We start from the raw sequence: 11,210 nt of genomic DNA on the forward strand, positions 1-11,210 counted from the left end.
TCAATACAAAAAGATTCTTTAGGGTGACTAAACCTTTGTGATATTTTATTATAACCTTTCAACAGGGTTTCCATCATAAGATGTTCTATTATAATAAAAGTTGTGACATTGTCTTTCAGGTGAGTCAGTTCTGCAGATTCGAATTTTAAAATGAGGTGAAAAATGTTTCATTTGTTTTAGTAGAACCATAACAGAGATAGGAAGGGAAGAAATTACTCTTATTTTTTGTATGTTTAAAATGTTCATGGCTTTGACTGACCATGATCTGGAGCTACACTTTGACTTTGAACCATGCTTGGCTAGGTGAAAAGCTACCAGCTGCAGGTGTAGTCATTTAAGTGCTTAAATATAAAAGATGGGTGAAATGTAACCTGGCAGTCTCTCACACACTTTGACAGGTGTCTAAACACATAACAAAAAAGTATTTTGAGGTTTTTGTTGGATTACATGAAATGCATACATTTATTTAAATCAAATATTCATAAATATAAATATATCAAATTAATATTTTTATTCCTGGGAGAGGAACTATGACTCCTTTTCTATCTATGACTATATCTTGGTCTATCAGGCACAGTCAACTTATAGAAATAGATTTACTGTTGGCATCACAGCCATTTGTGCTTGGCTGAGCTGCCTTAAAATATTTTTGATTATTACATATGTACTTACAGTTTTAGGATTAGCTGTCCTTTTGGCCTTTTCAGGAGAAAATACATAACTTCTGGGGATTATAAAATGTGATGTCTGGTGTGCATAACAAGAAAGAGGAGAGTGTTGTTTCTGTTTTGCAGTAACTCAGCTGAATGGTGGAAAGCAAAGCATTATTTTATATTATGACTTTGGGTCACAGGAGAAACATTGATTCTGAGAGCAGATGCTGAATGTCAGTGCTGCCTCTCTTACATTCCCATCATAGACTTGTTGGCAGAAAATTGTCTTGAGAGGTTGAAAGTGTTTTAAATGTTAGAAAGAGGAAGCTGAATGGCACCTATGCCCTGCACCATCTGACACAGGCCTGTGCTTAGTGAAGGGACACATGATGCTTGCTATTTAACAATCCATCCTACCTTTACCTCTTTCTCCCCCTTACTTTCCTTTAGGACAAAAGACATCATTCAAAATGTCTAGGAACATGTTCCAGAGCAGAATTCAGCATACGTTTAATCCTTATTTTGTTAGCCAAGTATCTTGCCAGATAAGAGACCGGCTTTCTTCTTGCCAAAGTCTGCTTTGATGCCTAACTTACTGTCCCTCTGCTAAACCAAAGTCTTAGCATCCTGTTTTCAGGGAGGTATTTTGAAGTGACGTACTGCAATGCCGTTTCTGATATCAAAATCACTTTATAATTGCAGGTCTATACAGTAAAAAGACTGATTACACTAGAATACAATGTTCATATGCCATAATGAGTATGGAATGACTTCAGCTTGCATGACAGCCTGTAGCCATGGGCCTCCATTTAATAATTTTTATTCTATGAGTAAAAAAAAAAATTCCTTACAGTTCTTTTTTGTCATCAAGTCTGAGATGTTAAACTGGCAATAACAATGATTTTGTGAAAGTTGTCTGTTATTAAACAGTCAGAAGCAGTAAGGGTTGAATAATCAGCATGTGTTCAGCATCTGCAACATAATTGTGTCAGACTAGTAGGATAGCTGTCCTGGATTCTGCCAAGCTGCTCTTTCCTTCCAGAAAAGCTAAGATCCAACAGATAAGAATAGTCTCCAAGTAAGGACGCACTGTTCCCTGGAATATCTCTGGGACTGTTCCAGAGTAAATGAAATAATTTTGAGCCCTAGGCAGTGTCATTCTTGGACTGAGGAGGGAAGGTCAGATTGTCATTGGTCAGAACAGCCTTGTGAAGGAAGCTTGTGCTGAGGGCATGCTTGGGAGAGCAGAGCTCCAGCTGGAGTTTGTGCCAGACACCTATTTATAGCCATAGTCCTGGATCAATATCTAATATTACTCCCTTTCATTTGTTCCTTGCATAATAAAGCTACAGGACTCCAGGAGCACCTTGGACCTTATTAGCAAGGTGAACTCAGTATTCATGAGAATGGGAAGACTAGGAGCCAAGTTTAGCACGTGCTCTTAGACTGAATTTGGGTTATCTATTGGATACAGGGGATTTTTCTGTTGAGATAAGGATGTCCAGAGAAGGGCAGCAAGGCTGGTGAAGGGTCTGGAACACAAGCCCTATGAAGAAAGGCTGAGGGAACTGGAGTCATTTACCTTGGAGCAAAGAAGGCTAAGGGGAGACCTTATAACTCAATACAACTCCCTGAAAGGAGGTGTAGTCACATGGGGATTGGTCTCTTCACCCAAAGCAACTGACAAAAACAGAGGACACAGATGCCTATGGGGAAATTTAGGTTAGACATCAGGAAAAAATTATTCTCTTGAAGAGTGTTTGGGCACTGGAATAAACTGCCCAGGGGATTGGTGGAATCACCATCCTTGGACATTTTTTTAAAGAGTCTGGGCATCACAGTCAGTGCCATGGTTTAGTTGATGAGGTGGTGTTAGGTCATAGGTTGGACTTACTGATCTGAAAGGTCTTTTCCAATCTAGTTCATTCTGTGTTCTGTCTATGAGTACATCATCAGAGTTTAGTCCATGGAAGCAAGCAGTCAGTGCTGTTGTACAATAATTTTTCAGGGAGTTCACCTGTGTCTAGTATGGTAGGGAAAATTATACAATAATTTATTACAGCTAGACAGACGTGCTTTATTGTTAAACAGTGTGATGGATGGTGAGGGAATGAGAGGGCTGACTTGAATTTTATCGTGGGCTCAAATGCCTGTGGCAGAACACTTCCCTGGGCCTCTGTGTGCCCTGGCAATATCATGGCATATGACTCTATTGCTTTCTACAAGTCACTACCCATTTCCATCTTCATCACCATGTGTTCAACAGGGAGGCATCTGGGGAAATTCTTGTCTATATTAAACACAGTAATCTTCCATAAATGCAACATCTTCTAGTTGCTTTGCACCGCTGTGAGTGACCTCTGTGACAGAGAAAACTCTTTCAATTTAGAGATTATTTTTTTCTTTTTTTTTGACTGAACTGTGTCTTGTTTTAGGATGTAATCATCTTTTGTACCTTAGATGCCCTGACATAGCAAATACTGAGCAAATGCTTTTGAAGATCAAGTTAAGAAAAAAGGGCATCCTCTTGTCCTTAAACATTGGAGTATACTTGTCCAGAAAACCTGAGAAGTGATCAGTATGCTATTTAATTCTAACTGGTAAATGTAAAATACAAAGAATCCCATAAAATTATTACAAGGTAAAATAATAAATAAATTGAAGTTAGGAATGTTCAGGTTAATTTTGCTACTGTTTTTTTTCTCAGCCTAATTTCTGTTGGTTTGGAGTATTTTGGATGCAAAATATTTTGTACTCATATGTGAATTGCATTTTTGAGTTCATTTTTCAAGCCAGATGTGCATTAATCTTTCCTAAAATATCTTAAATATCTTGTTTTGAGCAGTGTGACTGTTTACAGTGTGAACTGTGTGAGTGTTTGTACACTTGTTTTCTGTAACCTGCTCTGTGGGGTTGATTTTAGTGGGGTTGTTTTGTGTTCATCAGGGATTTGCACTAACCTTGCAGCTAATCTAATATTAATTTGTTTCTCATAAGTTTATTGTTTGCAATTATAAGTATTTATCAGTCTGGATGCTATACTAATTTTTCACTGAAAAGGACTTGCAGTGCATGGGTTGCTGGCTGAGCTAGTGATGGCAAGAGGCCCATGAGTGTCCAAGGCCCTCATTTCTGGTGCGGGTTTTCCAAAGTACACAATCCCCTCATCCAGATGTAATAAGGCTCTAAAACATAAAAGTAATTTTAAGATTTCTAGTCAGCATAAGCATACTTCTTGTACTGAGGCATATCCTCCATTATTATGCTTTTATCATTAAAAGAGTGTTGTTTCTTTTGTCCAGAAAAGCTGCAGCGGCTTGGTGTAAGCTGGAGGCCATGGAGCCTTCCCACCTGTAACAGCCCTTCCTTTTCAGTCCCAGTAATTCCTGAGAGTGTAATGCAGTCTTTCTGACTCAAAAATGTCTATTTTATTTCTTATTTCAGATACTATTTCCAATGAATCTTCCAACACATCATAGTGTTTTAGCATATGAATAGCCCCAGTGACTGCACGTTGAATCAGATCTGGGCTTACAATAAGATATCTGTCAAGAAAATATGCTTCCTGATAATTTAAATATTGTACTCAAATGTGAATCCTCTTGATATTATGCATTGATTTAGAACAAATGGATTATATGTATCTCCTTTCTCTTTCTTAGGCCTGTATCCAACAAAAGGAATGCTTAATACCTCCATTACTTTACTTTAATGCCTGCATCCTTTCAAATCCTGGGGCTGCAAACAGTCTTGCTTCTGGACTGCCCTTTGCTTTCTTGTCCTGTGATTATCTTGGCAATTCTGCCATTGTAAGGAGGAGAGGACTTAATGTTTTATGCAAGTCCCCAGTGTTTTGAAAGAAGGCTCAGGAGCTGTATACTAAAGGTTACAGCTGTAACACTGGCTGAACAAACCTACAGACACGTATCATTGTACCAGGAATTTGAAAAATTCTAAGTACTTCAGGCTTCTTTGAGCCAAGGATTCATTCTTTTCAGAGTATCTATAATTTCATACTTGAATCTCCATGGGGGCAGTCAACCAAGTAGGCTACACTGCTTCACAGCTGAATTATTCAGTTTAATGGAAATCATCTGTGACTCCAGAGGCAAGGCATTTGCTTAGCACTTAGCATTTCAGACTGAGTATTTTGGCCTTCTACTGTGTTCCTCTATTGCTCTCCCCCAGCAAAAGGCAAGAATACGTAAAAAGTCTCTTTTCTTCTAGGCATCTTTGGGAGTTCTTTGGATGGTGCACATTAGCCGTCACTTCTCACACATGGCTGACTGATGGCATTAGCTATATAGGTATGTGAGTGATATTCCACTACAGCAAATTTTTTTGCCCCATGCAGATTTTCTTAATTTACAGCCCCAGCAGCACATCTCTCCTGATTAATCAGTTTCTTCTGTAACTCTTCTTGCTATTATTCAACCCTCCATCATAACCTTTATTTTTATATGAAGAGGAAAAACACATTGTTTCTCTTCTCTGTATAGTAGACACCTTTGGAATAGTCTCTTTCTTATGTAACTTTGTGCCCTCCTTTGATGAGGTGTAGTTTAAAAGGTTGGTGGTGATGTGGTTTAATTAAGAGTGCTGGAGGTGTGAGTTAGCATATGGTTTTTGAGAGACTGTGGTAAACCTTGATGTGGTTACTTCTCAGCAGCTCGTTTCTTGGTTATCTTTGTGGAATTATTTTTCATACTTCAAGAATATCCCTACAAACCCCACAATTCCTGGACAAGAAAAGTGAGTCTTAGAATGAATGTGAAGACTTGCTTTTCCAAACACTGCACTAAAACACATGCTGAAATTACTTTTCTTTGCCTATGTATGGTGTAGATATATCCCACCTTTTCCTGTGAATCCAATGTTGTTTGTTTGGCTGTTGTTCAGTTGACCTGAATAACACCTGAAATAGCTATGTCAGGGTGCTGTCTCATGCTGATAAACTTCAGCTCGACAACTGCTGATTGTTGTTTTGCTTTCAAAAGTCAGAGAAAGAATAACTACAAAGCTCTGTGGTATTTTGCTCCATTGCAAGTTGTTTTTTTGAATTATGTTGCTGTTGTATTGAACAATACAATTTTGCAATCATTGCTGGTCTGGGTATTGTGTGCCTGCAGAATTAATTTTTGCATGTTCAAGCTTTTCTCTATGCACCTTGTGCTCATTCAGATTTTCAGTCTTTTTCTGCTTTTAGACATATAAGTCCTATAAAATAGCCTTATGCTTAAATGTGAATGTCAAATCCTTGAACTGTTTTTCAGCTAAAATCAGTAAGGCAAAACCTATAGCACTCATTCCATGAAAGACTGGCTCATTTGAGTCTGGATCCAGCTCTGTGTCAATTTTTATTCAGTGGATGTACATCCCCTCCTTTCTTCCTCCCAAAGGAAATATGACAGCTTGCCTGTTCCAGAGGCTGTGAAATATTGGCAAGTTTCAAAACTGTGTTAGCCTTTCTGACACAGTCAGTCAAAGTGCAGACATATACCTATAGCATTCTCTGAAACCAGCCAGCTCTGTGCCACAAAAACTGCCTTCATTAAATAAAGGCTGCAATGAGGCATTTCCCAAAGTGCTGTCTATGAATGTGCATTAATGTTGGAGACTGCTGAGCTTGCACCTCAGGCTTATTCTGCCACTTCCAGAAAATTAGGGAGAATGTCAGACCTGTGAGCCTGCATCTTTTCTTTCTTCTGTGAATCCCATGCTGGTGGTCATCCATGATGTGATTCCTAGGGTTGTAGACCAGGATATGGACTTAGATCATGTTTGCAGGTTCCTTCCAACGCAGGATATTCTGTGATTCTCTGGAAAAAGATAAGGAACTGTGGTGGGAAGGACCCTCTTATACCTGACACTGCATTAGTTCTGGAGGAACATATGCATCCAGTTTTAAAGTTTTGATGGAGGATTTGGACTTGGTAATCAAAAAGGCAGGAATTTTATTTTGAGAGGAAAAAGTGAAGTGTGGTCGTTACATGTCTGACGTTATTCAGATGCATGTATCTAACACAGTCATAGAATTGTTTAGGTTGGAAGGGACCTAAAGCTGTTCTACTTTTCTCCTCCTGCTGCACCCAGGGGCACTTTTCCACTAGATCAGGTTGCTCAGTTTTAACATCTTTTGTGTGTGAACTGTTAGTCCAGGCTTATGGTGATGACACAGAACGTTTACCTTGTGATTCTTGGCCTTGGCTGTGGGACCTGCACAGCTCAGGCATTTTAAGCTGTCATGAGATGAAATCAGTTGCAAGTTGAAGGTTTGCAAGTGCTGTTATCTGCTGCCTTGTCTTTGGCCAGCTGCCACTACTTCTTCTATAAGCAAATTAACTGTTATAGGTGTTCTGGTAATTTTGTTAAGAGACCATATACCCAGGGCCTTCTACTGCTGCAGTAGTGATAGTTTTGGCAAGACATAATTTAATCATGCAGCCCCTGGCTGGTTCATTGCATTTTCAAAGCTGTCAAAATAGCATCATTTTGGAGATTTCCTACCTCAGCCATAATATTGTTTAGTTCACTTTCTATGTTCTTGCTTCCTTTAACAGACTAGGTCTAGTGTTTCCATTAGGAGGAGAAATTCTGCCAGAAAATATTTTAACTCTGCTGGTGAATGAACAGTTCATTAAACTTTGAAATTATTCAAAGCTTTCAAGAGCTTGGGGCAATCATAATAGTTGAGGCTGCAAATGGTACTGCTTGCAACTTTGTAAGATCAGGGGTTTCGTTTTTAAGCCATCCGTTGGTGGTGATTTTTTTTTCTTTCTTTTTACATTCTTTCTTTTATTAAACAAATGTGTAAATTTGTTCAAGTATGCTTTTTGAGGACCAGTTGTACCATGCCTCAATATGTTAATGTACTTTCATGCATCAGAGTCTAGAAGCACTAAAATACTACAAAGCAGATTGTGTGTTTTTCTGGTCTGCTTGGAAGCAGGAAAGGGGAAATCTTTCAACAGACTTTTTTTCTAAAACTAATAGCCAAATGCTACAGATTTTCAGAGCTCACTTTAAATAAAAACTGATCTAATTAAGGGCATGTTCTTTGTGGTGTTTTGGTATTTTTTTAAGGCAGAACTTGATTTTTGAGTTTCATCTGTGTTTGGATTCATGATCATTGGAGTTGTGAAGGAAGCATGTAGTCCTTGAGAGCATTTTACAGTAAAAATGCATTTATGATGATGCAGTATGTGGACATAGATAATAATGAATATAAAAACTTGGGGTTCTGGAAATAATACAGCTGAAATTATTGTAATAGACCCCTGAAGAAATTAGCTCAATTTGAAGAAATTGAGGTAAAATTCAGTGAGTCTTGTATATCTGTGGCTAGACTGATGCTGTGTCTCATGCTATCTGTCATGGCATGTTCTTTGCTTCATAGAAAAGGAACTTCGAGCACGTCTAAGGAATCCTGCTAAATATCTGGCAAATGTAAATATGTCATAAGCCTGCAACAAGATCAAGGACAATAGCAGGGGTGTCATGAACAAGTCTTGCCAGTGTTAACTACTGTGATTGCAAAGTATCAAAACTGGATTTAGAGAATTCCATTATATATAAGATGTTTTCAGAGATTGTCAGACAACAGCATTTTTCACTAAAGAAAGGGGGGAAAAGTGATATGTGTTTTAAGAAGGAATGAGAGGGAGTGTGTTATGAAAGAAGTACTTCTTTGTACGTTAACAGCAGGGAAAAAATAAAATTGTTTTTCAAATGAATTTTGAAGGAGGGTAAACTTGGCACTGTGGTTCATGATCCCATTTTCAGTATAGTTTAACCTCACTGGTGAGTAGGCATTTGTTACATCTTTCATCTTTCACTTCTGGAGAAAGCTTGATAGGGTTTTATGCACTGAGACAAGAATCACTACAAATTCATATTCAGCAGATGATGAAATGATTCTATTTCTTCCATTATTCTGGTACAGGAGATTTCCTTTAATATTGAAGAAAATATATTCTTGGATGTTCTATCTTTACATGTCAAGTTCCTTAAATCACAAAGAAGAGTTGGTGTGCATCAGAACGCTAGAAGTCTTCTTAAACTCATCTTTTCTAAATACTACCATCATTAACCCATAGTTTTAGTAAAGTATTGGTAATTTGATTATTTGAACTTTTGATTGTAAAATATAAAAACTTAGTATCAACATGTGTCAAGATAATCAGTTTCTCTGGTGAGTATGAGAAGCATTTAATCTCTAAATTCATAATGGCATTCCACTTTCCTGTCTTACAATGAGGAAAATGTTCCCACCTTGGAAGTAACAGTTGTTTTATTCAATGTTTGTTTATAAATTATCACTGTCCATATGTTTTCTTTCTACATGCTTTTCCATTTTTTAGTACATTCTTAGTGCCTTTGAAAGTCTTAGCTGTTTAGTAGGGGGTCAGGTAAATAATGCATGGCAGTGATATCAGCCATGCAGCTGACCCAGAGAAATTCAGGGCTTTTAATGAGCGTCTTTAAGAATCCTCCTCTATCTGCTATTTGCACTAAGAGCACAATACAAATGAGAAAAGCCAGTTCATCAAACTTATGTTCAAGCACAGTGTAGGTCCTGCTTGTTTGACCAAAGTCCTTGATAAGCAAACAGTATATTCACATAGTGTTTTCTGTAGCCCAATGAAATTTAAAATACCTGTGTGACTATGAGCTGTAAACTGAAATATAACTATTGTGAAGCAACACTCTTCATCTCTACCAAAGGGACATGGCAAATAGAATAGTTCTTGGCTTGTCTGATGGCTTACTGCATTTTGAGTCTGGGATATCACCCATTCCCTCTCCAGCAAGCTGGAGTGAGGATTAGCATAAACTAATCTTTACATTCCCCTTGAATCGTTTCATGGCTTCATCTCATCACAAAATGTGTCCATCTAGCCTGAAATCTTAGGCAGTTATTTGGGAAACAAAGGTAATTCAAATGATTGTTGTTACTAATTGTGTAAAGCTAGTGTCAGTGCAGCAGTTGAGGTTCCATGGACCCTTTGCCAGTGCTCCAAAGACTTTTGGTAGTCTAATCTCTCTTTATTTTTTATGTACCTTTGTTGACTGTGCAGTAGAGAGCTCTCTTGCCATTACTTTATCTTACAACAAAGATCAAGTCAAAGTTTGCTCCTCCCTTCCAAACTTCCACCCAAGTAAGTACGTGGGCATGATGGAATGGCCTTTCCCAGCAGTGCTACAATGGATGTTAGCAGTCCCCGGCACTCAGGATTGATTATAAGGAATCACCCTGTTAAGTTTATCACGACTCAGCTATAACATTTTTGCAACAGTAACCATAAAATCAATGTGGAGAAAACATTTAGATAAATCAGCAGCTGAAAGAATAATAAATAGACATTCAATGAAACAGAAATGAACTTTAAATACACTGACTGTAAAGTGAGCCTTATAGAAATAAGGAGTGTGAACTTACTTCAAATGAGAGATTAGTGGAAGGCAGCAACTAAAAGGACCTGGGGGTAACATTATGTGAGAAGCAGATGATGCACTGTAACAGAACAAGGTGAGATGCTCTGCAGATGGGTGAGTGAGTACAAAATATGAGCAAGAAAGTGATTTGTCTTTTCACAGCACAAGAAAGAATGATGATAGTGGTATATGGTGCTGAATTTTCAGTAACTTCTTTTAATGTTGTGATATAACTGATGCTCTAAAAAGGGAAAAAAGAAAGGTCTGATGCTTTTGGAGGCAGATGAAAATTAATTGTAGTGGGAGAAGGATCAGACATTTTAAGATCAAAACAGAAAGGAAAGAAGTGAAATGTGACAACAATAGACAGAAATAAAACATGAGGAAAAAGAATAAAAACCGAACAGCCAAACACTGTTCACCAGACTAGTGGAATCCAGCAGCTGGAAGCTGAAGTCTGGCAAGTTTGTCTCAGAATTGGACCTTTTTGTTGTTTTCCCCCCAGCCCCTCTCCATTGTAATGTGGTCGTCAAACAATGGATGTAATTATTGGGGAAGCTGTTATCCTTTCCATAATGTGACTGTTGTTTTATATCAAAACTATCTGCATTCCTGGAAGACAAAGTTTTACAAATACACATTAGTGGATTCAATGCAGGAGCACCTGTGTGAAACACTAAAGCCTTTGGTCTAACAGGAATTCACGGCAATGAACTAATATCTCAATTTATCTGGTGCTCAGGGCCTGCATGATCTTTTCTGTCAAGTCCACTTTCTACCCTGCCCCACATCACTTGTGGTTCAGGTGGGTTTTTGAATTCAAGCTGATTAAAGAATCTGTCAACTCTATCTAATCTATCATTTTTTTTTTTTTTTTTGCTTGTAGTGACTGGATTGGTAAAAATAACTATATGTATTTTCTATTTCTCTATCTATTTGAGTGGACAACATACTATACTCCTGACTAAACAGTATTACCCTGCTCACTGTGGTGCATAATAACTTAATGAAGTAGTTCCTGCTTGCGTTTTTGCTCAGTCTACATGCATGTAGACACACACACGTGTGTATGCATATTAAAAATAATGTATGTAAAAATATATATCTGAAAACAGGAAGATG

This window comes from Erithacus rubecula (genome assembly GCF_903797595.1).
Source record: "Erithacus rubecula genome assembly, chromosome: 6".
Lineage (NCBI taxonomy): Eukaryota > Metazoa > Chordata > Aves > Passeriformes > Muscicapidae > Erithacus > Erithacus rubecula.